The sequence below is a fragment of the Lolium perenne genome, chromosome 5 (genome assembly GCF_019359855.2).
Source record: "Lolium perenne isolate Kyuss_39 chromosome 5, Kyuss_2.0, whole genome shotgun sequence".
Taxonomy (NCBI): Eukaryota; Viridiplantae; Streptophyta; class Magnoliopsida; order Poales; family Poaceae; genus Lolium; species Lolium perenne.
The window spans coordinates 46,933,818-46,960,786 of NC_067248.2; the positions used below are offsets into that span (position 1 = coordinate 46,933,818).

Consider the following 26,969-nt stretch of genomic DNA (forward strand, 5'->3'; position numbering starts at 1 on the left):
CAAGGAAGGTCACCAACCCAATAAAATAAAGAAGAAAGAAATCCAATAAACCTTAAACCCTAATCTTCTCCAGAAATCATTTTAGACCTATTTTGAGAAACACAAAATAACATAAAAGACATATGTGGGCATATAGTCCTAATAGGTAAATCTTAAACCCTACCTTTATTATTTATGCTAAATAGTGGTGAACCATTTATGAACCCTACTAAACCCTAAACTTCACCCCTCTTTTCACCACCCTAGCTAAATTAAAATAAAAGGAAATTAAATAAGAAAGAGGCATATGTGCCTAGGGCTATATTTATAAAACTTCACCCTAAGCCTTTCTACTTTACTTAGAGGTTTGGAAAACCTTCATTTACCTTACCTAGTACTTATCAAACCAAATCCAATTGGTTTTCAAAGAAAATAAAAAGAAACTAAAAATGCCATAGAGGCATATGAGAGTAACATGCAAATTTGTGAATTTTGGGAGTTTGACCTTGGGACTTGTTGTGGATGATTAGATCACTTCCATATGCCATTTCAAAACTCAACAACCTCAATTGGGTCAAACCAAATCAAATTAAAAATAAAATCAAACATATGCATAGAGGCATATGTGACACTTAACCAAAATATTAAAATTTGACCTAGGCCCCCACCTTGCCCCAAAATGGTGTTAACCCTTTTACCCAACTTATTCTAATCCCAAAGGAACCACACCAATGCCAAAGTGAAGCAAAGAAAAAGAAAAGAATACAAAGTAGAAAATCACAAAACCCTCACATAAGGCTTATGCCACTTTTATAGATTTTGAACCTAGACCAAATTGACCTTCACCATTAGTTGGAATATATTACTAAACTCATATTACAACTTTGTGAATCATAGAAACCCCAATTAAATCGAATTCAAATAAAAATTGAGGTCACATAGAATAATGGTCAAATCTGCCCATTATAATCTGGTCCCCACTTTGAGCCCCTGCATTTCAAAATTTTCAAACTAAACTCTTACCACTCTTTACATGTCATCCAAGAGGACATCAAGGTGAACACTTTATGTGAAGAAATATATGCCAAATTCTTCTTGGATCAAAATCTACACACATGCAAAGTTGGAACTTTTTATTAATGTGAACAATCTCACACTTAGCCTTTTTGCAATTCTTGGATTTTCTAAATTCCACCACCACCTCTCTTTGCCTCTGGTCACTTAGAACCAAACCAAACACACCCTTTTCAAAAGTGGTCAACTATTTGAATTAAACCAAATTTGGACAAATTGTGGATTTTCAATTATGGAACAATGCCACACTATTTGAAATAGTGTTTTCCCCCAACCCTACTCACACCACCTTGCTTCTACATGCTCCCCTTGTCCCCTCTCTGCCTCACCACCCACAGAAACCCTAAGGGAGCAAGCCTAGCTTGCATGTGCATGGCCATGCCAATGGCATGCCGGCCATGCCGTGCCCCCTCCCTTCTCCTTCACCTCCAGCCCTGGCCCTGGTGTCCACGAGCTCCACCTCACCTCCCTACTGCAGCCTATACAAACCCTGGTCGGAGAAGATGCCGAGGATGGCCGGAATTCGCGCGCCCAAATCTTCCCAGGCATGCCGATCACGGCGTGGACACGCCCCAGCACGCGCCACGGACACCCACGGGGCACGCGTCGCCCCATCCCTCTGCGCCACCCCTGGCCCCCCTCTCTGCACCCTGAGCCTCGCCGCCGCCACACGAACCCGCCTGACACGGTCCCTTGCTCGCGCAAGCATTGCCGCCGTCGACATCGTCGCCGGAATCCCGCGCCCGTACCGCCAGAGCCCGACGTCGCGCGCGCCAACCAGACCGTCCCCCACCTCGCTCTCTAGCTCTCTGGCACCGCCTGGACGCCGCCTAGCTAGCGCTAATGTCGCCGACCCGATTCCCTCGCCAGAGCCGCCGCGATGCTGTCACCCTCGCCGCACCTCACACGGCCACCTCGCCATTATAAATAGAGCCGTCCCCGCGCCTTCACCACCACACAAAACCTGCTCCCCTCTATCCTCTCGAGCTCCTCGTCCACTCCTCCCCCTCGATTAGTCACCGGAGCCGCCCAATCGAACGCCGGAGCCCGCGGCGGACCTGAGATCGCCGCCGTCGATTCAGGCCACCATTCGAGCCGCCGTCTGCGCCATCTGCTTCCTCGTCCTCGACCACGCCGCCCTGCACCGTCGCCGATCCTCGCCGGAGTCCCAGCTCGCCGCCGACCCCCTACCTCCGCCGCGCCAGCAAGCCCTCCCCTCGACGGAGACGACGAGCCTCGGCCGCACGATCTCCTTCTGATCCTACGTCCCACAATCCTCCATACCGTTTCAGTAAGCCACCGTCGCTGACATGCGGGTCCCCCTGTCAGCTGGCCCGCTGCGCACTGGACGCACTGCTGGGCCGGCCCAACTCTGCCCCAGGCATTTTCAAATCTTTGGGCCCGTTTAATTTCCCGCCGGCCTTTTTAATTCAAATAGAGTTTAAATAATTTGGTCTGAATTCTACACTGGACCCCAACTTTGAAATTGCATAGAATCTGTTTGGCTTGGCCAAATTTAGCAAACTTTATATGGTTGGAAAGCTAGTAAAAATATCTACAATATGCCACTGGTCTCATGACCAGATTCGTTGTAGAAATAATGTGGCAAAAAGAACAAGCTAGGGACTTTTCCCTATTCAAATAATTCTTAAAAATCAACCAAAATAGATATTGGGTTAACTCCAACTCTAATAGCTCACATTTGACTTACACCAATTGTTTATGCAGTAAAATGGTATGGTTACTTTGAATGATCATGGCCTAGTTGAATTAAATGACTTTATGGCTATTTCTAGTCAAAGATATTGTCCAAAACTATTAATAAATCTTATGGGAATATTTCTCTCATTTAAATCTTGTCTTGAACAATTCACAATAAGCTAGAGACTCTGGTCATTTAGGTCTCATATGAATTGTTGATAATATTAGATCCTTGCCATGTTAGAATTAAATGGTATGAGGTGCTACACCTCATTTAAATCATTAGTATGTGGTACTAAACTATATGAGGTGCAGCCTCTCATTTAAATACTTACTCCAAGGGATTCAATGAGGATTGATGACACATGTAGTAATAATCCATAGGTTCTTATTTAAAAATATTCAAGCATTTTCATAGTAGTATTTAAATTATTCAAGGCTACTTATTAAATCTTATGAGATGTAGTGGTCTCATTTAAATCTTGCCTCAACTAAGATTAATATGGGGTATAGACTATGGTCAACTTTAAACTCATATTAAATTAGTTGATGATATTAAATCATTAATCATGAGTAGTAAAAAGGCATGAGGTGGTGTGCCTCATTTAAATCACTTCCCAATTAATCCTTATGAAGAGGCTGACTTTGGTCAACCTAGGTCATAGGACATTAATTGAGGAAATTAAATATTAATATTATTTAATGAGAGGAAATTATTTTCTCTCAAGAATTAAATAGAAACTCTAATTAATATTTATAATGAGAGGAAATTATTTTTCTTAAGAATAGAATTAAATCAACTCACCTAATAAGCATGTTGAGTGACAGCTTAGTAGGAGTAATTTATGTGTGTGCTTAGTCTGGTACTTAGGCTTTGTGTGGTAATTGTGTGTATTGTACCCGTATCTAGACGCTAGTACCGAGGAGTACACCGAGGAGGAGGAGGACTACTTTGAAGAAGAAGAGAACTTTGATCACTACTCCAACCAAGGCAAGCTCTTATCAATGCCAGCTAACACCTTTGCAAGTTCTATGGTTGCAAGCTAATATTCTTGCAAAGGGCAAAGCTCTACTAGAGCAAGGCACACTCACCAATTTACTTTAGTCTTCATGATCCCATCCCAAGTTTTATTCTTACAAGCTTTTACTTTGATTATTATAACTTGCTTTTATAGTTAACTTTGGTCTAGAGATAGAATACTACAAGAGTATCAAATTTAGCCTAGAGCAATGAAAGCCAGATAGCACCCCTCATGATTAGTTGCTAGTGCTAACAAATAAAATTGACTACTCTAGATGGGAATTTGTGAAATGAAATGACTTTGAAAACCTTGGAATGATGAGTCATTCTATTGAAAGATTTTGAAGGTGAATGCGACTTGTGAATGACATGGTGAACTTTACAAAAACTGATGGTTGGGTTCGGATGCGATACCATTCCAATTTTGCAAGTACCCCCACAATACCCGACATGGGTAAGGGCTTAACTAGAAATTTATGTGCTTTAGTATGGGTTCCCTCTAAACAAGCGTCATCGGGGTTATGCCGAGGGCTGCCTCTACAAAAGAAATGATGTGATATGACGTGAATGAGGTGAATTGTCCGGCCCAAGCCCTGTGCAGTTCCCGGGTTAACAGGTTGGTTTTCACCGGGAGGCCAAGCTCATGGGGAGAGGTGCCTGTACTAGAGTATATAAGTGAAAGGTTATGGTTGGTAGTCCGCATACGGAGTATGATAAATCAGGGCCGATTAACACGACGGATTATTGCAAATATTGTGGCACAAGTGTACGACCTCTGCAGAGTGTAGAACTATTCGAATAGCCGTGTCCACGGTTATGGACGGTTGGAAAGGCCATACTGTTCCGTCATCAGACCATTTTCAAAAATGTGACATGTGAAGGGTGACTTGTGATTTGAACTTGAAATGGTGACTTTGTCTTGAATCACAACAGAGTTGTGGGAATGACACTAATGTTCCCACTGGATTTAGTCTAGCGACTCAAGCATCTTTACTAAATGTTTATGAAATAAACTTGGCTTTAAGCAAATAAACTTAGCGCTTAGCACCCCCTCACTATAGTTGATAGTGCTTACATCAGTATTAGTTTGCGAGTACTTTAAAGTACTCATGGCTTTGTCCCTGGCTATTCAAATGGCCAGACTATGAAGGAGAACAGCAGTACGAGGAAGATGGACAGCAGGACGTCTACGACAACTAGGATCGCTCCTGACGTCAACCGTTGCCTGTGGAACAGATGGACCACAACCGCTACTACTTCGCTTCCGCTATATGTGTTTTGTATTTGGATCTCTAGATCCCCTATGTTGTATTAAGACTGGATCATGTGATCCTTTGTTGTAAGACGATTATGTGCTGTAATGAATGATGTGTTGTGATATCAATCTATTATGTCTCGCAAAAACAATATTCCTGGGATTGCGAGGAATGGCATAATAGGCATCTGGACTTAAAAATCCGGGTGTTGACATCCTCTATGTCCATCAAGTTTCTTTTCTTGGATTTTTTTTCACCCCCTAATTACTAGCTACTTTCTTTTTCTTTTGATCTCAAGCCGCATTACAAACATTGAGACCGCTGCTGCAAAATGGGACCCACATGTCATCCTCTATGTACAATAAATCTTGGATTATTTTTGGCTCCTGATATTTGGTCACTTGCCTTTTTCTTTCGATCTCATGCCGCCTTTGAAACGTTGAGTAAGCTGCTGGCTCATGGGTCCCGCATGTCATCCTCTACGAACAATAAAAGTTTCCTTTATTGGAGTTATTTTTGACCCCTAATTTCTGGCTATTTGCCTTTTTCTTTTGATCCCCTGCCCCCGTTGAAACGATGAGGACGCTGTTGGCAGGTCGGTCCCACATGTCATCCTCTATGAACAATAAAAGTTTCCTTTGGTGGATTTATTTTTGACCCCTAAATAATTTCTGGCTATTTCCTTTATTTTTCTTTTGATCCCCTGCCGCCTTGGAAACGTTTGAGAATGCTGCTGCCTCATGGGTCCCGCATGTCATCCTCTCAGAATGATAAATGTTTTCTTTTCTTGGATTTTGTTACCAACTGACTTTTGGTTTTTTATTTTATTTTCGATCCCCTGCCGCCTTTGAAACGTTGACGACGCTGCTGGCTCATGGGTCCCCGATGTCAGCCTCCCCGTACAAGAAACATGTGATATCTTGATTATTTCGCTCTGAGCTATTGCAAACGGATAAATTAAATCTTTATTTTTACATAAACAAAATTATATGTTGAGTGTCCTTGTTTTTTGTTTTTGCGAAGCATAGGACTTTCCTGTTTTTTTTAGAAAAATCCGAACTTTCCTGTTTTGGAGTGGGCTGAAATTGTACGAGACAAAAGGCCCAGCAGGATAGTTCGAAGGCCCAGATGTCCGAGATACACCCAATTGAAATCTTTCTTTTCTTGGATTTTTTCACCCCTGATTTCTGGCTACTTCATTTTTCTTTTGGTCCTGTGCCGCCTTGGAAACGTTGAGACCGCTGCTGCAAAATGGGACCCACATGTCATCCTCTATGTAACATAAAGTTTCTTTTCTTGGATTATTTTTGGCTCTTGATATTTGGTCACTTTCCTTTTTCTTTCGATCTCATGCCACGTTTGAAACGTTGAGGAACCTGCTGGCTCATGGGACCCGCATGTCATCCTCTATGTACAATAAAAGTTTCTTTTCTTGGATTTTTTTCACCATCTGATTTTTGGGTATTTCCTTTTTCTTTTGATCCCCCTGCCGGCTGCCGCCTTTGAAACGCTGAGTAAGGCTGCAGGCTCATAGGTCCGACATGTCACCCGTATGAACGATAAAGCTTTCCTTTCTTGGAGTTTTTTTTACCCCCTAATTTCTGGCTATTTTCTTTTTCTTTTGATCTCAAGCCGCATTTGAAACGTTGAGACCGCTGCTGCTAAATGGGACCCGCATGTCATCCTCTATGTACAATAAAGTTTCTTTTTTTCTTGGATTATCTTTAGCTCCTGATATTTTGTCACTTGCGTTTTTCTTTCGATCTCATGCCGCCTTTGAAACGTTGAGTAAGCTGCTGAATCATGGGTCCCGCATGTCATCCTCTACGAACAATAAAAGTTTCCTTTTTTGGAGTTATTTTTGACCCCTAATGTCTGGCTATTTGCCTTTTTCTTTTGATCTCCTGCCCCCTTTGAAACGATGAGGATGCTGTTGGCACGTCGGTCCCACATGTCATCCTCTATGAACAATAAAAGTTTCTTTTGATGGATTTATTTTGAACCCCTAATTAATTTCTGGATATTTCCTTTTTTTTCTTTTGATCCCCTGCCGCCTTGGAATCGTTGAGGATGCTGCTGCCTCATGGGTCCCGCATGTCATCCTCTCAGAACGGTAAATGTTTCTTTTCTTGGATTTTGTTTACCAAATGATTTTTGGCTTATTTTATCTTTCGATCTCGTGCCGCCATTAAAACGTTGAGGACGCTGCTGGCTCAGAGGTCCCACATGTCAGCCTCTATGAACAATAAACCTTTCCTTTGTTTGATTTATTATTGACCCATAATTTCTGGCTATTTGCCTTTTTCTTTCGATCTCATGCCGCCTCTGAAACGTTGAGACGCTGCTGGCTCATGGGTCCCACATGTCAGCCTCTATGAACAGTCAAAGTTTCCTTTGTTTGATTTTTTTTACCCTAATTACTAGCTATTTGCCTTTTTTTTTATCCCCTGCCGCCTTTTAAACTAAGAGGACGCTGCTGGCCCATGGGTCCCACATCTCAGCCTCTCTGAACGATAAACCTTTCCTTTCTTTTTTTTTCGATCCCGTGCCGCCTTGGAAACGGTGAGACGGCTCCTGCAAAACGGGACCCATATGTCATCCTCTATGTACAATAAATTTCTTTCCTTGGATTATTTTTGGCACCTGATATATGGTCACTTGCCTTTTTTTCGATCCCCTGCCGCCTTTGAAACGTTGAGGACGCTGCTCGCTCGTGGGTCCCATATGTCAGCCTCTAGGAACAATAAACATTTCGTTTCTTGGATTTATTTTTGACCGCTGATTTCTGGCAACTTTGCTTTTTCTTTCGATCCCCTGCCGCCTTTGTTAAAGTTGAGGACGCTGCTGCAAAATGCGTCCCACATGTCAGCTTCTCTGTACGATAAATGTTTCCTCTCTTTGGATTTTTTTTCCACTGCTGGCCAATGGGTCCCCGATGTCAGCCTCTATGTACAAGAAATATGTGAATTCTCGATATATTTTAAGCCGAGATATGTAGGATGCTTTTTTTTCGATCCCTTCTGTTTGTTTTTACCTTCAAATGTTGAGGGACGCTACTGGCAAATGGGTCCTGCTCTAGCATTCTCAACTGAAGGAAAAACTGAAATATTGCCTATTCATTTGTTTTTCGTACTCCATGCATCTAATCCATACTAATTGTTGATCCGGGTTTTAGTTCAACTTAATTAGATCAAATTTGATCTACGAGGGAGTATGTAATATATTTTGGGTTCACAACACTGCACTTGTTAACAACAATCTGATGAAGAGGTTTGTCATTTTTTTTAAACTACAAATACACTCTAAGATCTTGCACACTAATAGAATAAATCTTGGAACTTTATATAATTAATGACAATTTTGAAATCGACTATATGAATATATCAAAATATAGAGCCCATGTAGATGCGCATACTGGCTATGCGCATTTAAAAAGAATCATAATCATAATTGATACGAAATAAAAATAACTTTATATGTAGAATCTCGGTTTCTAGAGGGCCAATCATAGGATATCCGTGTTTAAATTAGGAAGGGCCCCAATGGCATGAGTCGGAGGCCCATTAAGTGTTTTTGGAATGTTATCAGCGAAGTAAGCAGGCTGACAGCAATCACCATGTACATGGCCGGCGGCAGCCCAAAAGTACAAACAATTGGCCCATGCAGGGAAGGTAGTACTTTTTTTTATTGGGAAGGTTGTCTGGCTAACCCAAAAAAAAAAAGTGGTGCTACATGGGGTAATACTTGAACCCGGAATGAGATCGAGTGCCTTGATGAAGGCGAGGCACACATAAATAGTACTCCGTACCATGCCTTGCCCCTCCCTTTCAACCGTTGGATAAAAAATAATTAGACAGATGACTATTAACTAGTAACTGCTACAGTACCAACCAATGTACATGACATGTGCTACAGTACGTCGTCCACAGTGCATGTGCTTTAGAACCATGAACAGTACATATGCTACATGCTACAGTACTTTGATCTTAGCTATCTATTTTCAATCCAACGGCCAAATCTACAAGTCACCGTACTGTTCATCTGTGCCTTGCTTATGTCAAGGCACTGGATCCTGGACACTTGAACCCATGATCGTTGCTGAGGGTTGCCTATTTGCGCATAATATGTTTTGTCAGCGGTCACTTCACTAGTTTGTGCAAAACATATCCAGTAGCAGGATTCAAAAAACATCACGTTTTTTCTTTACGTAAACAACAAAACATCTCATGTTCATCACAATCCAGCCAACATAAGCACATAATAATTAATAGTACAACTAGAGAGCTGTACACATAAATAAGGTTTGTCAAGCTTCATGCACTAGCCAACGCAACCAAAAGTCCGAACTAATGGAAAGGGCTAGGCAATCCAATTATACATTTCAACATCCCCCCTCACATGTGACCACAATCCCAAGAATGGTACCATCATGTTCACCACAATGCATCATTAAAGAGAGCAGTATACTATTATAGACCAGCTCTCTCTAAAGAACATTTGTAAGACAACTTAATACAGCTGTGATTGATATTGTTGCCCCAGCGATGGGTGATAACCTGAACACCATATAACCTTCTCACAGCAATTGTAACCAAATATGAGCACCTGCAATGATTTGGTGTCAAGCTTCTTGAAGGTCAGGAGGTATCCTACCTTCAAGTCATGTGCTTTGACAAACTACGGCCATCCTTTGTCCATTAAAACATTGCCATCTTGTTGCTTCGGGTCCACAATCCAGGTGCATGCGGTGGACATCTTCGGGTTGATGGACTCTGGACACCCACCGTAAAACCAGGGTAGAACACGACTGGGGATGGAAATCACCTCTAACTCCGATGTACATAGTACCTTGCAGAAGCTGTCAGGGGTATTCTCCTCATCGATGCGCCCAAACACCTTGCACACTGGGGCTGGCTCTACAGATGTCTCCTTCCATGATAAGCTCTCTCCAAGCTTGAGCTTCTTGTTTGAACACTGCAAAAAAGAGGCCTCAATTAGATAATGCCTCTAGCTTCTGATCGTAATTCCAAGCAAATGCATAATCAAAGGCACCTAGCAAACTCAGCGGATCATTGTTCTTATCAAACACACAGTCTGAACAATAAGCTTCTGAATCTAGCTAGGCTGATATGTACAACCTTGTATCATCAAATTATTCAGCATAGTGTATCATTGTATCGCAGAAGCCAAATCGATATAAATAGTAGCTATGAGAATAGAAATCAAGCTAGCATGAGCCATGCATGCTTGCTGGCTATGTCTAGCATCAGAATAATGCATCTGCAGTTCATCATCCGCCAGTACAGATTGACCAAGCAAACAAAAAAAAAATCAGCGTCGGCCTAAAGAGTCCACAAGCCAGACATGCATGCTCGGTGTCCTCATATGTGATCATCGGCCGTGGATTGACCAATAGCATATTTGAACGATTATTACTGCACACATTAGATCCAGTCCCAACATAGCTAGCATGGGTGCATGTGTAACCCGAGTCTTTACCAGAGGATTAATATATACACTGGCTGAGAGAAGTACTGTATATCAAACAATGCTAAGCAACCGGCAATACAGCTTAGATATAATAAAGATGTGACCGGCAACGCTAGTGATTCGGGGGAAACATACCGCCATTGCAGCCATGGACCGAGAGAATCGGGGATGCCGCGCCGCCTTAGTGGAGTTTTTAGATGCGACGTCGCCGCATCCGTAGAGGACGGAGTCCAAGCCGCGTAGTCCGAGCGGTGGTGGACGCCGGTGGTGTAGAGAGAGGACTCAGGGGAGATGGACGGCGAGGGATGCAGGGAGATCTGAAGTTACGAACATGAGGGCTGTGAGAAACCGAGAATGATACATCAGCAATCAGCAAGGGAATAAATGCGCGTGTCCCCGGTCAAAAAAAATGCGCGTGTCTAGGAGGAACGAAGCCGTGTACGCAGAATCCACACACAAAACTTCACCCGGCGGGTCACTAGGCTTTATCGGTATCTGGTGGGGTCCGGACCTACGGACCGATGAGACATGTCGTGTGGGTTATGATCCGTTCGGTGTGCACACGTAAATTGCATTCAGAGCTCAGGGCTTCAGGCTACGTTGTACTATACAGTAATATATCCATTTCTTTTGGTAAAATGAGAACGATACTCCATCTGATCCTCATTACATGATGATAAAATGGATGTCTCTACAACTAATATGTGTCTAGATACATCTATATGAGAGCGTCTGTGTTTGTACTGTGTATCTAAAAAAAATATGGATCGGAGGGAGCATTAAGAGGTGTCCAAAAAAAACTGCAAACAAACATGGATGTAAGCAGTTGAGTATTAAACCAGTGCGTGAAATACCTTTATATCTCGACCATGTAACAATGAATATGAGAAGTTTTTGGGGTTTGACCATCTGCACTTGTGTTTGCTACAATCAGATCAAAAAATTGGTCACTTTTACACTTTCTAAAATAAAATGTATTTTTCCCTGAGATTTTACAAGTTCGTACAAGATAGCATTGACTACATCTGGGATATATCACATTTACACTTACAAATCTATGAATATTTCAAAATATTGAGCTCCGTGTACCTACATATAATACAAATCATCAGACCGCACATTGAAACTACCGCAGCATATCACAGTAAATTAAAATAAAATAAGTCTAACATATACTATATTTGCTAATTAACAAAGTCTCATCACAGTGTATCTGATCCCCAGTTCAGCTTAATACAAAAACCAAGTTCAGCTTGAACATCAGCAGGGGAGTAACCCAGGTCCAAAAGCAGCATCTAGTTAATTCAATAAAATATTGAGGTTATTCTGATCCCCTCTTCCTAAAAACACTGCAGATCATGCATGCAACTAAGGGTGATCAGCACAAAATATTATCCTCTGGGTGGAGGTGTTACTGTCGTAGATCAACACATTCATCAAGGAAGTGTCTTTCACCTCGAAGACGAGAAGGTCATCAAGCTGCAGTTCATGCGCCTCTGCAAACCCGAACCAACCATCCTTCAAGACCAGTTCACCCTGGTACTCATCGATGTGCACATACCAGGCGCAGCCTACGCTGGTCTTGAGCTTGATAGGCACAGGAAGAATCCCTTTCAGACATTGCTTGAATTCTCTGGGGATGACCAACATATACATGTCATCGTTGCCGTCCAGTTGCACATAGAAGCGCGAGGGCTGAGGAGGGTCCGCCGAGTGACCAACCCGTTTAGGGCGGCCTTTCCCTCGCCCTTTTAATATACAACGTTGAATTGCTGCATCACGCCTGCCCGTCACCTTTGGCTTTTTGGCTAGTGAATTTCTTTGAATTCTGAACTCGGGGCGGTGCAGAGGACATGTACAATCGACAGTCCTAAGACGTAGTTGCTCATTGACGTTGGAGCGAGTTTGCTTCTGCATCTAGTTAAGCACGGTATATATCAATCAACAGCATATAAATCAGAACGTAGCATACATGGAGAAAATGCATCTAGCTATCTCTTTAATTAGTTTGCACAAAATCTAGCAGCAGCAAGACAATTTGATTTTACAGTGCATCGAGCAAGCTTTCAGACTTTCTGAAACAGGTAACATGGAGCATATATTTGTATGTTCAGACTGCGAAACCCTGCTCTGTGATGGATAATATTACTAAACATCTTTTTTTGCCAGAACTAGTACTTAACATCTACTGTTTCCCGTCATTAAAAAAAATTTGCAGAAGAATACTACGGTTTCCCGTCATTAAATTTTAAAGAAAAAAGAACTTGTTTAAGATCCCAACTATCATTGACTACTTACACCTGCATCCTAGTGAGTTCAGGACAACTTACAGCATCTTTTGGTGGTGCCGCCACCGGAGAAGACCGTGCCGCGGGGGTTGGGGTCGGCGCAGCCGGAGAAGCTGGTGCCGCCGCCAGGGAAATCAGTGCCGAGCCAGATGGTGCTTCCAGCGGAGAAGAAAGTACCGCGAGAGATGGAACCGACGCTGCCAAAGGGTAAGAAACGGATGTACTCGTAGATCCTTCTCTAGTCACGATCTGGATAGAAGAGACTGGACGTCCATCAAGCTGCTGGAGGATGCGGTGGATCAAATCGGCTGAGTTCAGGAAATATCGGTGATGTTCATCTGTGTCGGCGAAGCAGCTGCCGGTGGAAGGAGGAGGCGAGCCGTTCATGGCAGTCATTAGTGTAAAAGAGGAGAAGTGGGTGGGAGTATGGGTGGGAGAGAGAGGGTTCGGGACTGAAGTAATTGTAGTCTGCTCTCTCTTTTTTACAAGCATGCGTCCTCAGGCTGATATTTTTTTTAGATACGTACTCAGGCTGCTTTGTCAAACCAGGGCCTCAATGAAGCTAATAGCACGCTATAGCATATCTAGAGGGTCCACGCTTAGTAATTTTGCTCGCTGTGGCGCTATTTGCGAAACAGCATGCTATATCGCCCTAAAACTTCATAGCGTTAGCGCGCTATTTTTTTCAGGCAAGTTGCTTTCACTTTTTCGTGGTGATGAACTAATAATTTTTTTAATAAATAATTTATACTATGTTGTTGCCTTGTGAAATGTTGATGTTAGCCTTCTAATATACTTGAGATCTATTTCTATATGTGGTTATGTATGTATGATTCAGTCACTTTTGGACTATATATATCTATTCGTTCTAGTAAAATTATTTATTTTTAGGCTATATTTAGTATTATTTTGAAAATGCTATTTAAAATATACCACACTATTACCACGATATAGCGTCCATATCGTTTGAAGGTGGCTGCCGCTAATTCATTTAGCACGCTATTTTAAACCTTGGTTAAGACGCGTTTGGCGGCCTGCATCCAGGCTGGTGGGGAAATACCGTACCCAAGTGCTTAAAAGATTGCATCTTTTAGCTGGAAAACATTAGGGCATGTCCAACACAGGCGCTACTGCAAGGGCGCTAGGAATTATTTCCTCGTCGTTTGGCGGTTGGAGAGGCTAATCCCAGCGGTAGTCCTAGCGTCGATGCAAAAGAAAGCAGGGGCGTGAAACTCTTTTCACCTGTCCTAGCTAAAGCACCGGAACCAACAGGAAGTCAGTCTGTCATCAGCAATTAGCGCTGCAAGGAGAGTACCTGGAGGATTTTACAATCTTTTGACATTCATTTGTTCTCTATTAGCGCCATATAGTATATAGCATTGTAATGCCCTTATACTCCTCTCAACATTAAAAAAAAAGGTGTGCATATACAAATAACAGTTGCTGAAATGAAACTAAAAATAAACAGACATGCACGGTTTACGAAGGATGGAAATACAGAGTTCATCACCATCCGTTTTAAATTATAAGATTAGATTACTTCAATGTGGGTTTACATACGCACTAAAATGAGTAAACAGACACACTGAAATGGGTCCAGGTATATAAGATTCAGAAAAAAGGAAGAGCATCTTAAGATACGAGAACGGGTTACTAAATTGTTCAAACATATCGTACAAAAAGATTATTTGCTCCGTAAAGATTCATGGCTCGGTTTAGGGTTGCATCAACATGCGGATATTTTTCAGACTAGGCTTAAACCACATTGTCGCTGTCGGGAAATCCCCAACCATCTTATGGAAGGGTGATAACTCCCATGAGCTCATTTTCCCCTTGCTGCAGGTTACAACGACAAATACAACTAAATGCTGGTTCCCGAAATGCATAGTACGCGATGTACACACAATTTGACCTCATGAATGGAGTCAATGTTCCATCAGGAGCATTGCCATCATTTATCTTCAGGTTCAATGGATAATTCAGTCCAATGAACAGAGAGTGTGTGCCAAGGCTGTCAACTCGACTCCAATTGGGTCCAATCAGGGATAGATCTTTCTCAAAAACATGTATGACAGGGGCAGGACACTCCCGCAGGATAAGGCCATTACCATGATGCAGAACTTCTGCAGGCTCAAGGTGATCATTGCTACGTATATACCGATCTTCATGGATGATCATCAAGCGCTTGCCATCGGCTGATCGAGCTAAAACCATCTGCTGATGGTTCCTTCATCGATGATGGGATCACGAATGGCGGGGCAAGGTGTGCATCTGCATTGTAAACGGAGACAACAAAAAATAGTGTTTGAATGGCTCGGGAAGACAATAATACCAGTAGCTGCAACTTCACATTTGTAGGATCAAATGGAGGATGCGATCATTATACTTGTATAAAATCTCGAAGAAATAAAATTGTTCCCATTTGAGATGTATGTTAATTACACTCATATTCATTGATGGTAGATACATGTCTCAACCTTATCTGATCCATGATTGTAATGCTTTGAGTACATCGAATATTGAAATAAATTGAAAGTTTGCATGCATCAATTGATGAAGAGGCCAGGGCTAAGCTCCTTATTCATATTCTGACAAGAGCATGCGGTAACTAATTCAGGAATGCATTCATATCTTTTGCAATAATCTGGTTTGGGTTGACAGATTAGTGCACGGCATATACTCTGTAATTCGTTTGTAGCAATGGTTCGATCGGGTTAGGATAATTTAATGGTGCACAGTCATTTGAAAGGTGAAAAAAAGTCTTAGTGAGCAATTAGTTATTTCAGTTACAATATATCATGAATGGGCTTGATATTAAAATTTATTGCGAAGTATATCATATGGATTGAAGAATTACCAGCCTGTGATTGATCCCAGCAATATGTGGTGCCGGTCCACCCATCCACCGCAACAATAAAGCCGTTGTGCTCGATGGCATCACTGTAATCTACACCCCAACTAGCAAGAGAGAATAACCTCCACTCCTGGCTACCATTAGCCAGGTAAGCGAGTCCAGAATTGAATAGAGCGATGAGCTTGTAATCTGAGTAATGTCCAGCTTTTGTGGGCACTTCGCAAATTACAATCTTCAACAAAAACATGGCACGCCCATACGTCATGTACCTTTCAGAGGCAAGTCGGGAAGCCAATCCATTCCTCCCGAAAAATGTTGCAAGTTTCCGACGATAGTAGGGAGATTTCTTGGTGCGTGTAGATGTTCGCGAGGAACCAGTTCCCACCACTTTGTCCACGCCGGCGATCCGGTCGCCATTCATGCCAACCAGAATCTATTGTCCATGAACGGCGGGATGGCTGTGCGCCGAGGATGGTCGAGGGGCACAACGTGGTACACCGTGTGGTGCGCACTACTATCATCATAGTGCCAATGGGCGAGAATCGGGCATCGGCAAGCGGGGTCCATCCCAATGGTGTAGATTCATGTTGTCGGCGACATGGCGGCACGGCGTTTTGGAGCATGCGGCTAGGCTGGACGTCGGCTGTAACGTCCGGACTACGGGCAATGAGATTGAACAGCTCGGCGGGGAGCTTCCCCCAGTCGCCATCCAGCTGGTCGTCGTTCGATGCCGCCATGGAGACGAGATGGATTTAAAAGGGCGGATGCAAGTATGTGTGATTGGAGTTTTGTAGGAGAGTCGAGCGGGAAGGAGGAGTGCTGCGGTTACTGCGGAGGGGTGAGGAGAGAAAGCTATGCAAATGGGAGATCTAGAGGATGAAAAAACTTCTAGCGGCGGTTGGCGAGTGGAGAACGATGATGGAAGTGGAGAGCCAAGGATGGAAACGATGGACATGAAGAGTAGGAGTGGATATGACTTTTTTTATTCTTCAAAGAATTTGCATCGAGGCGCCGAGTAAAACTTCGGCTAGGATAGCACGCCACTACGTCCTGGTGCGATTCTTGTCCCGTCAAATCAGTTTGACCACAGAAATGGTTTCTTTATTACAGTATAACTTAATTTTTTCGAACAATATATACTAGTACTCCATTTAATATAATCACTCCGATTCATATTACTTGTCAAATGATATGGATGAATCTAGAACTAAAATGTGTCTAGATATATCTATATTATAGTCAACTAATATGAATCCGAGTTTGTTTGGTTCAAAGGATTTCTAAAGGTATCTTGTACGGAGTAGGATTTTTACACATAGGGATTTTTCCTATAGAGCTTGCTTGATTCAAAGGATTGAGAACCCTCCAAAATACCTATGGATTGCTTTCTCTACAATCCTATCTCTCGGTAATATTGCTATGTGTCTATAACAACTATGAAATGAACTCAATCTCAATAGAAATTTCCTTTGTCTTTCCTAATCAAACAACTAGTTATTTTATGTCTTCGTTTACAAAATAAGATAATTTTTAGGTTATAGGTAATCGTCGAGCTTATGTGATCATCTTTTATGATCAAACTTACTTGATCAGCCGCGGAGGCGCAAAGGAGCAAGGTGTGCATTAATACGGCCGCATGGGGAAGGCACGGCTAGCGACGATGAGACGTATCGCCAAAGATTGGCCTAGGGAACCGTCGCCACCATTAATAAAAGCTATCCCTTTGGGCACCATGTCTCCCACTACTCGTGTCACGCGCGCATGTGGGTTACGGATGGATGGGCTGGGGAAGCCGGACAGAAAACATGACAACCAGGGGGAAAATGAATAAAAATAATACAAAGTCGAAAATATTTCGAAAAATAAACTTTGTACTTCGTAAGAAACTCCATGCGTTTAGCAAATGCGAAGGCAATATGTAGAAACACGTCTAGACCACGTCTAGAACCACTTCCCAAAGCTTAAGGATTATATTGATTTTTAGAAAGTCAAACTATGTTAAGTTTGACTAAGTTTTTACCAAAAGCATTAATATGCAAGATACAAAATCAATATTATTAGATAGAAAATAAATTATATATTAATATTGTGTCTACAAAATATTATATGTGCTTGATAGATTCTTCTAAGAGTTTGGTCGAACTTTACTTGGTTTGACTTTTCAAGAAAAATATACAAAGCTTTAAGCATTGGAACGGAGGTATTTTTCAAGCACCTACTTGTCTTTAGAAGACAAAAGAAAACATGGAGTAAGGTTGTTTTTTGTGCAAAAGTTTACGTCAAAATCTGGTTATTTGTGTAAAAAGAATCTCAAATTGTGTTATGTGCAAAAACTGCACCAAGAAGTGGTGGTATGTGCAATTTCCTCCATCACACAAAAGGCAAGCCATTGATACATATATAATTGTGAATAATTACAAAAGTAGTAGGCAGCTAATAAGCGCACATGATTAAACTGCTATGCGAGATCTTCACCACCGTAAGTCGTTCCCGCGCCTCTCTAGCATTGAAAATCACGCGTTCTGCGACTTCCATCAAAGAGACAAGCTGAGCTTTGATCCGTTCTCCCAGATGAATGGCCTCGTCACAACTCCTACGAGCACAAAGCCGTGATCTCATCCACTTCTAGGAAAGACACCGCACACTGTCACCGAAATATCTTGATCCCTAACTCTCTGTTCTCCTCCCGCATGCGGGCAAGATCCAACTTCATCCTCCGACAAGATAAGCAAGGGGAGTGATCCTGCCAAAGGTAACAACAAACATATCGAGCGTTACCGGCAAACGAAGGGCACAAATTGGCTGATTAACGAATATGGTCACTAACATGTAGGACAGACTTAAGTGGTGTCTACATGTCAGTGACTCAAGTACCCAAAAACCAGCAACCCAAAGTCAGCTAGTAATATTAACCTCCGTCTTCAGCTCCTTCATCCTCTTGAACGGCGGGAAGCTGGCAACTTATCTTCTTCTACGACCTCTCGCTGGAACCCGACGTCGAAGGATGAGAGATCCTGCGAACGGATGTGCTTTGCGCTGCGCGTGCGATTCCCCAGGGCGCTTCTGGCGTAACTCGGAGTTCTCCGCGCCGAGATGCGGAAGTTCCGCTCCCGGGGCCTTGTTGACCCTAAGCCGAGATAGCTCCTGTGTACGCGGCCGAAAAATGTTCAAACTGTTACAGATCAGGCATATCATTACCAGTGCAAACGAGGTAAGTGAATCTCCGGGATCTCGCCCAAAGACCGCGGTTGGTCCAATGCCACCACATCTTCTCCGAGATTGACTAACTCCTTTACATCATCTTCTCCGACATTGACTATCTCCTTTACATCATCTTCTGCTCCGAGCTTGACCATCTCCTTTACATCATCTTCTCCTGCGAGCTTGATCATCTGCCTCACATCATCTTCTCCGGCGATATCGACCCTCTCCTGCGGAAGATAACAGATATAAGTCCGAGTATTACCAGCAAAACGAAGGTAATTAAAAGAGGCGTAGTAACCCTTGTGTCCTGGCTAATCAACGGCGGGGACGCTGAGCCCGCATCGTCTCCTCCGAGATCTCCCTTCGCAGGCAGGATTGTTAGAGACAGTGTACTTCATGTAGTAGTATTTATGCGTGGGGCGCCAGGGGGTCGAGAAGCTAGGACTGCATCTTCTCCTCCGAGCTCTTCCTTGGTAGACATGACAAATGAAACGAGGTGTGGGGGGCGTAAAAGGTATAAAATGGCGGACGGCCGCCCCGCCTCGGCCCTCCAAGGCTTAATTTTTTGCCTTACTAAACTAAAAACCCTATTTTGCGTCTCACACGGACTGCCCTCAGAGGGCTGCAGGGTCCCATATGCGTGCAGGTCCCACACTTTAGTGAGCACAAATCATATGCGGTAGGTAGGCAAACTTCCAACAATCTTCTTTGTCAAGTGAAGACACGTCGTCAAGACTCTCTCTCTCTCCCCCCCCTTTTGTCATTGAAAAAAAAAGAATATTAGACGGGCGCGTAGCCTGCACTGCAGGGGGGCGATTTTGACAAAAGTAATCCTTTTGGCGAAGAAAAACACAGAAAGCCACACAAAAAGGTTAGTCCAGTGAAATAGATTGCTCAGAGGGTCAGTCCGTAATTTTCTTTGCCAAAAGGGTTATTTCTGTCAAAATCGCCGCACTGCAGGTTTGCAGCACGGAAAAACCTTGCGTGCCGATCAACATCACTTCCCGGATAGGGGAAAATATCTAGTGATACCATCCCTTACATGATACCATGATACCACTTCATAATATTTGAATTCTAAGTGTCGAAAAATTTAGAAAAAAACCTTGTGATGCTACCCTAAATTTGTGGGACCCCAAAAAACTTGCAAATCAAGCCAAAGAAACACGATCTTGTCCCCTACCCCCCCCCCCATGATTTTGACCTAAATTTGAAATCAAGCCAAAGGTGGTTCAAAAACGGCAATCGGAAATCATGGATTGTTCATCATTTTTCTATATAGCTAGGGAAAATAGCAGACATGCCATACCAATGTTTTAGAAAAGAGCCCTTCAAAAAAGTGTGGCAACATATATGTTGGAATTCGACCATCTTAATTTCTTCCCACGTGTGAGCTTTGGTACTACTACTACACAAGAACCATGTCAAACTTTTGAATCATGGCCCATTTTATGTATATATTTGCAACTTTTCATGCACGCATGAAAACTTTGCAAAATATGTGCATTTTGGGTTGTCGCACATAAATGTGTGTTTACTTGTCTGCCACCAATTAATCCAATTCTCATTTGTGGGGAAACATGACACGAGATGGCCATTTCCAAAGTTTCATGAATTATCTCAAAGTGAATCCATATATGTACAATTTCTGGGGGCTAAATTTCATGTTTTAAACCTAGCTAGTATTTGACCAAGATTCAAATGGGCATAAAATTCAAAAAAAAACAGAAAAATGAAAAACCAAAGCACATAGCCTTCTTATGTCATATAGTAAGAATTCAAGTTGATAAACAAGGTCTAGACATATTCAAACTAGAAAAATCATGTATCTACCCCTAACACTCTAAACTCTGTCTTATGAAGTCAGTCAAGCATGAAGAGAAGTGGTTTTGGGTTTCAAACATGGAAATTTCAAAAACCTCCCAAAAGCTTCATTTTAGAGTGACTAAGAAGGATCCATGCTTACCTTTTAATTTTCAGATTTTAAACTTGTTTAAATCTTTGTGAAACCTAGGATTTGACCAAGATTCAAATGGGCATAAAAATTCAGGAAAAAACCAAAAGATTGATAAACCAAAGCACATAGCATTCTTATGTCATACAGTAAGCATTCAAGTTGATTAACAAGGTCTAGACATATTCAAACTAGAAAATCATGTATATATCTGTCCCTAACCTTAAACTCTGTCTTATATATGAAGTCAATCATGAAGAGAAGTGGTTTGGGTTTCAAACATGAAAATTTCAAGAACATCCCAAAAGCCGCTTCATTTTAGAGTGACTAAGAAGGATCCATGCTTACCTTTTCGTTTTCATATTATATACTTGTTTAAATCCAGGTCAAACATAGGATTTGACCAAGATTCAAATGGGCATAAAATAAAATAAAATAGAAGAATGAAAAACAAAAGCACATAGTCTTCGTATGTCATATAGTAAGCTTTCAAGTTGATAAACAAGGTTTAGACATGTTCAAACCAGACAAATCATGTATCTACCCCCTAACCATAAACTCGGTCGATCTTATGAAGTCTAGCCTGAAGAGAAGTCGTATTGGTTTCAAACATGAAAATTTCAAGAACCTCCCAAAATCTTCAAATGGGCATAATATTCAAAAAAACCAGAAAAATGAAAAACCAAAGCACATAGCCTTCTTATGTCATATAGTAAGAATTCAAGTTGATAAACAAGGTCTAGACATATTCAAACTAGACAAATCATGTATCTACCCCTAACACTCTAAACTCTGTCTTATGAAGTCAAGCATGAAGAGAAGTGGTTTTTGGGTTTCAAACATGGAAATTTCAAAAACCTCCCAAAAGCTTCATTTTAGAGTGACTAAGAAGGATCCATGCTTACCTTTTAATTTTCAGATTTTAAACTTGTTTAAATCTTTGTGAAACCTAGGATTTGACCAAGATTCAAATGGGCATAAAAATTCAGGAAAAAACCAAAAGAATGATAAACCAAAGCACATAGCATTCTTATGTCATATAGTAAGCATTCAAGTTGATAAATAAGGTCTAGACATATTCAAACTAGAAAATCATGTATATATCTGCCCCTAACCCTAAACTCTGTCTTATATATGAAGCAATCATGAAGAGAAGTGGTTTTGGGTTTCAAACATGAAAATTTCAAGAACATCCCAAAAGTCGCTTCATTTTAGAGTGACTAAGAAGGATCCAGGAGCTTACCTTTTCGTTTTCATATTTTATACTTGTTTAAATCCAGGTCAAACATAGGATTTGACCAAGATTCAAATGGGCATAAAATAAAAAAATAGAAGAATGAAAAACAAAAGCACATAGTCTTCTTATGTCATATAGTAAGCCTTGCAAGTTGGTAAACAAGGTTTAGACATGTTCAAACCAGACAAATCATGTATCTAACCCCTAACCATAAACTCGGTCGATCTTATGAAGTCTAGCATGAAGAGAAGTCGTATTGGTTTCAAACATGAAAATTTCAAGAACCACCCAAAATCTTCAAATGGGCATATAACATTCAAAAAACTAGAAAAATGAAAAACCAAAGCACATATATAGCCTTCTTATGTCATATAGTAAGCATTCAAGTTGATAAACAAGCATGTCTAGACATATTCAAACCCGACAAATCATGTATCTACCCCCTAACCCTAAACTCTGCATGTCTTATGAAGTCAACCATGAAGAGAAGTGGTTTTTGGGTTTCAAACATTGAGATTTCAAGAACCCCCCAAAAGCTTCATTTTAGAATGACTAGCTAGGAAGGATCCAGGCTTACCTTTTCATTTTCATGTTATAGACTTGTTTAAATCTTGGTCAAACCTAGGATTTGACCAAGATTCAAATGGGCATAAACATTCAAAAAAATCAAAAAATCAAAAACCAAAGCTAGCACATATAGTCTTCTTATGTCATATAGTAAGAATTGAAGTTGATAAACAAGGTCTAGACATATTCAAACTAGACAAATCATGTATCTACCCCCTAAAGCCCTAAACTAGCTTTGTCTTATGAAGTCAAGCATGAAGAGAAGTGTTTTTGGGTTTCAGACATGGAAATTTTGAAAACCTCCCAAAAACTTCATCTTAGAGTGACAAAGAAGGATCCAAGCTTACCTTTTCATTTTCATGTTTTAAGCTTGTTTAAATATTGGTCAAGCCTAGGATTTGACCAAGATTCAAATGGGCATAAAAATTCTGGAAAAATAAAAAAATAAAAACCAAAGCACATAGTCTTCTTACGTCATATATATCTATAGTAAGCATATTCAAGTAGATAAACAAGGTATAGACATATTCAAAACAGGCAAATCCTGTATCTACCCCCTAACCCTAAACTCGGTCTTATGATGCCTAGCATGAAGAGAAGTCATTTTGGGTTTCAAACGTTTAAGCCAAAAGCCCCATTTCATATATTTCAAATTTGGTTCAAATTTGAAAGACATACAAGTTATAGCACACATAGTGCATACATGTTCACACATTCTGCACTAGATGCTAATTAACCCTATAGTTTGAGGCCATTTGGATGAGGTCGAAAAAATCTTGGATTAGAAATGGGGTTGTTCGAACCCCGTAGTTGGATTTTTTATGAACTTGATCTGTAGTACTGGGCAAAACCCTAGTTTAACGTATTTAATTATAGATTCGTAGGTTGATTTTTCTACCTTTTTATTATTATTACTATGCAACACATGTGTGTTTGCCCGTCGAGTGAAACTCGGAGGAAGAGGGATCACTCGGAAGGAGAGAAGAAGGGAGAGCATTATGGTGTCTCCCCTTTTTCGGGTGATGATGTTGACTTTTGTGCAGGGTTTGTCAGTGAGCAGGAGGTGCGAGCGAGCGAGCGAGCGAGTCGAGCGAGGCCGAGAATGAGAGAGATTTGTTTTTTTGTGAGAGGGACAACCGAAGGATCCGGAAGGACCCACAGATTTCCAAAACGCATCCTGATGCGTCTTCTCTTGACAAAGAAGATGGCTTGGAGTTTGCGTACCTACTGCACTTGACTTGTGCTCACTGAAGTGTGGGACCTCACGCATGGGCGCCACACGTAAGTGACAGACCTGTTGGCAATGTTGGTGTAAAAACTCGGTTGATTATTATAGTGCATTAGAACAAAGTTTCCTATGGATTCAACGGCAGGAAATCCAAGTTAACTCATTTACATGACATTATTTTTTCCATGAAGCAAAGTTAACACATCTATCAATTGGTACATTTTGGAGTGACTAAGAAGGATCCATGCTTATTCGTTTTCACGTGTTAAATTTGTTTAAATCTTGCTCAAACCTAGGATTTCACCAAGATTGAAATGGGCATGAAAATTCAAAAAAATGAAATACCAATGCACATAGTCTTCTTCTGTCATATAGTAAGCATTCAAGATGATAAACAAGGTCTAGACATATTCAAACCAGGCAAATCATGTATCTACTCCCTAACGACCCTAAACTCCGTCTTATGAAGTAAGGCATGAAGAGAAGTGGTTTTGGGTTTCAAACATGCAAATTTCAAAAACCCCCCAAAAGCTTCATTTTAGAGTGACTAAGAAGGATCGAGGCTTACCTTTTCATTTTCATGTTTTAAACTTGTTTAAATCTTGGTCAAACCTAGCTAGTATTTGACCAAGATTCAAATGGGCATGCATAAAATTCAAAAAAAATCAGAAAAATGAAAAACCAAAGCACATAGCCTTCTTATGTCATATAGTAAGAATTCAAGTTGATAAACAAGGTCTAGACGTATTCAAACTAGACAAATCATGTATCTACCCCTAACACTCTAAACTCTGTCTTATGAAGTCAATTAAGCATGAAGAGAAGTGGTTTTGGGTTTCAAACATGGAAATTTCAAAAACCTCCCAAAAGCTTCATTTTAGAGTGACTAAGAAGGATCCATGCTTACCTTTTAATTTTCAGATTTTAAACTTGTTTAAATCTTTGTGAAACCTAGGATTTGACCAAGATTCAAATGGGCATAAAAATTCAGGAAAAAACCAAAAGATTGATAAACCAAAGCACATAGCATTCTTATGTCATACAGTAAGCATTCAAGTTGATTAACAAGGTCTAGAAATATTCAAACTAGAAAATCATGTATATATCTGTCCCTAACCTTAAACTCTGTCTTATATATGAAGTCAATCATGAAGAGAAGTGGTTTGGGTTTCAAACATGAAAATTTCAAGAACATCCCAAAAGTCGCTTCATTTTAGAGTGACTAAGAAGGATCCAGGCTTACCTTTTCGTTTTCATATTATATACTTGTTTAAATCTAGGTCAAACATAGGATTTGACCAAGATTCAAATGGGCATAAAATAAAAAAATAGAAGAATGAAAAACAAAAGCACATAGTCTTCGTATGTCATATAGTAAGCTTTCAAGTTGATAAACAAGGTTTAGACATGTTCAAACCAGACAAATCATGTATCTAGCCCCTAACCAAAAACTCGGTCGATCTTATGAAGTCTAGCATGAAGAGAAGTCGTATTGGTTTAAAACATGAAAATTTCAAGAACCACCCAAAATCTTCAAATGGGCATAAAATTCAAAAAAACCAGAAAAATGAAAAACCAAAGCACATAGCCTTCTTATGTCATATAGTAAGAATTCAAGTTGATAAACAAGGTCTAGACATATTCAAACTAGACAAATCATGTATCTACCCCTAACACTCTAAACTCTGTCTTATGAAGTCAATTAAGCATGAAGAGAAGTGGTTTTTGGGTTTCAAACATGGAAATTTCAAAAACCTCCCAAAAGCTTCATTTTAGAGTGACTAAGAAGGATCCATGCTTACCTTTTAATTTTCAGATTTTAAACTTGTTTAAATCTTTGTGAAACCTAGGATTTGACCAAGATTCAAATGGGCATAAAAATTCAGGAAAAAACCAAAAGATTGATAAACCAAAGCACATAGCATTCTTATGTCATACAGTAAGCATTCAAGTTGATTAACAAGGTCTAGACATATTCAAACTAGAAAATCATGTATATATTTGTCCCTAACCTTAAACTCTGTCTTATATATGAAGTCAATCATGAAGAGAAGTGGTTTGGGTTTCAAACATGAAAATTTCAAGAACATCCCAATAGTCGCTTCATTTTAGAGTGACTAAGAAGGATCGAGGCTTACCTTTTCATTTTCATGTTTTAAACTTGTTTAAATCTTGGTCAAACCTAGCTAGTATTTGACCAAGATTCAAATGGGCATGCATAAAATTCAAAAAAAATCAGAAAAATGAAAAACCAAAGCACATAGCCTTCTTATGTCATATAGTAAGAATTCAAGTTGATAAACAAGGTCTAGACGTATTCAAACTAGACAAATCATGTATCTACCCCTAACACTCTAAACTCATCTTACGAAGTCAATTAAGCATGAAGAGAAGTGGTTTTGGGTTTCAAACATGGAAATTTCAAAAACCTCCCAAAAGCTTCATTTTAGAGTGACTAAGAAGGATCCATGCTTACCTTTTAATTTTCAGATTTTAAACTTGTTTAAATCTTTGTGAAACCTAGGATTTGACGAAGATTTAAATGGGCATAAAAATTCAGGAAAAAACCAAAAGATTGATAAACCAAAGCACATAGCATTCTTATGTCATACAGTAAGCATTCAAGTTGATTAACAAGGTCTAGACATATTCAAACTAGAAAATCATGTATATATCTGTCCCTAACCTTAAACTCTGTCTTATATATGAAGTCAATCATGAAGAGAAGTGGTTTGGGTTTCAAACATGAAAATTTCAAGAACATCCCAATAGTCGCTTCATTTTAGAGTGACTAAGAAGGATCCAGGCTTACCTTTTCGTTTTCATATTATATACTTGTTTAAATCCAGGTCAAACATAGGATTTGACCAAGATTCAAATGGGCATAAAATAAAAAAATATAAGAATGAAAAACAAAAGCACATAGTCTTCGTATGTCATATAGTAAGCTTTCAAGTTGATAAACAAGGTTTAGACATGTTCAAACCAGACAAATCATGTATCTAGCCCCTAACCATAAACTCGGTCGATCTTATGAAGTCTAGCATGAAGAGAAGTCGTATTGGTTTAAAACATGAAAATTTCAAGAACCACCCAAAATCTTCAAATGGGCATAA

General features: G+C 40.6%; 1 pseudogene; it reads left to right on the forward strand.

Annotated features, from left to right (window-relative positions):
* The window catches only part of LOC139831478 (uncharacterized), a 176,415-nt pseudogene that overhangs the window by 94,974 nt on the left and 54,472 nt on the right, over positions 1 to 26,969 (forward strand).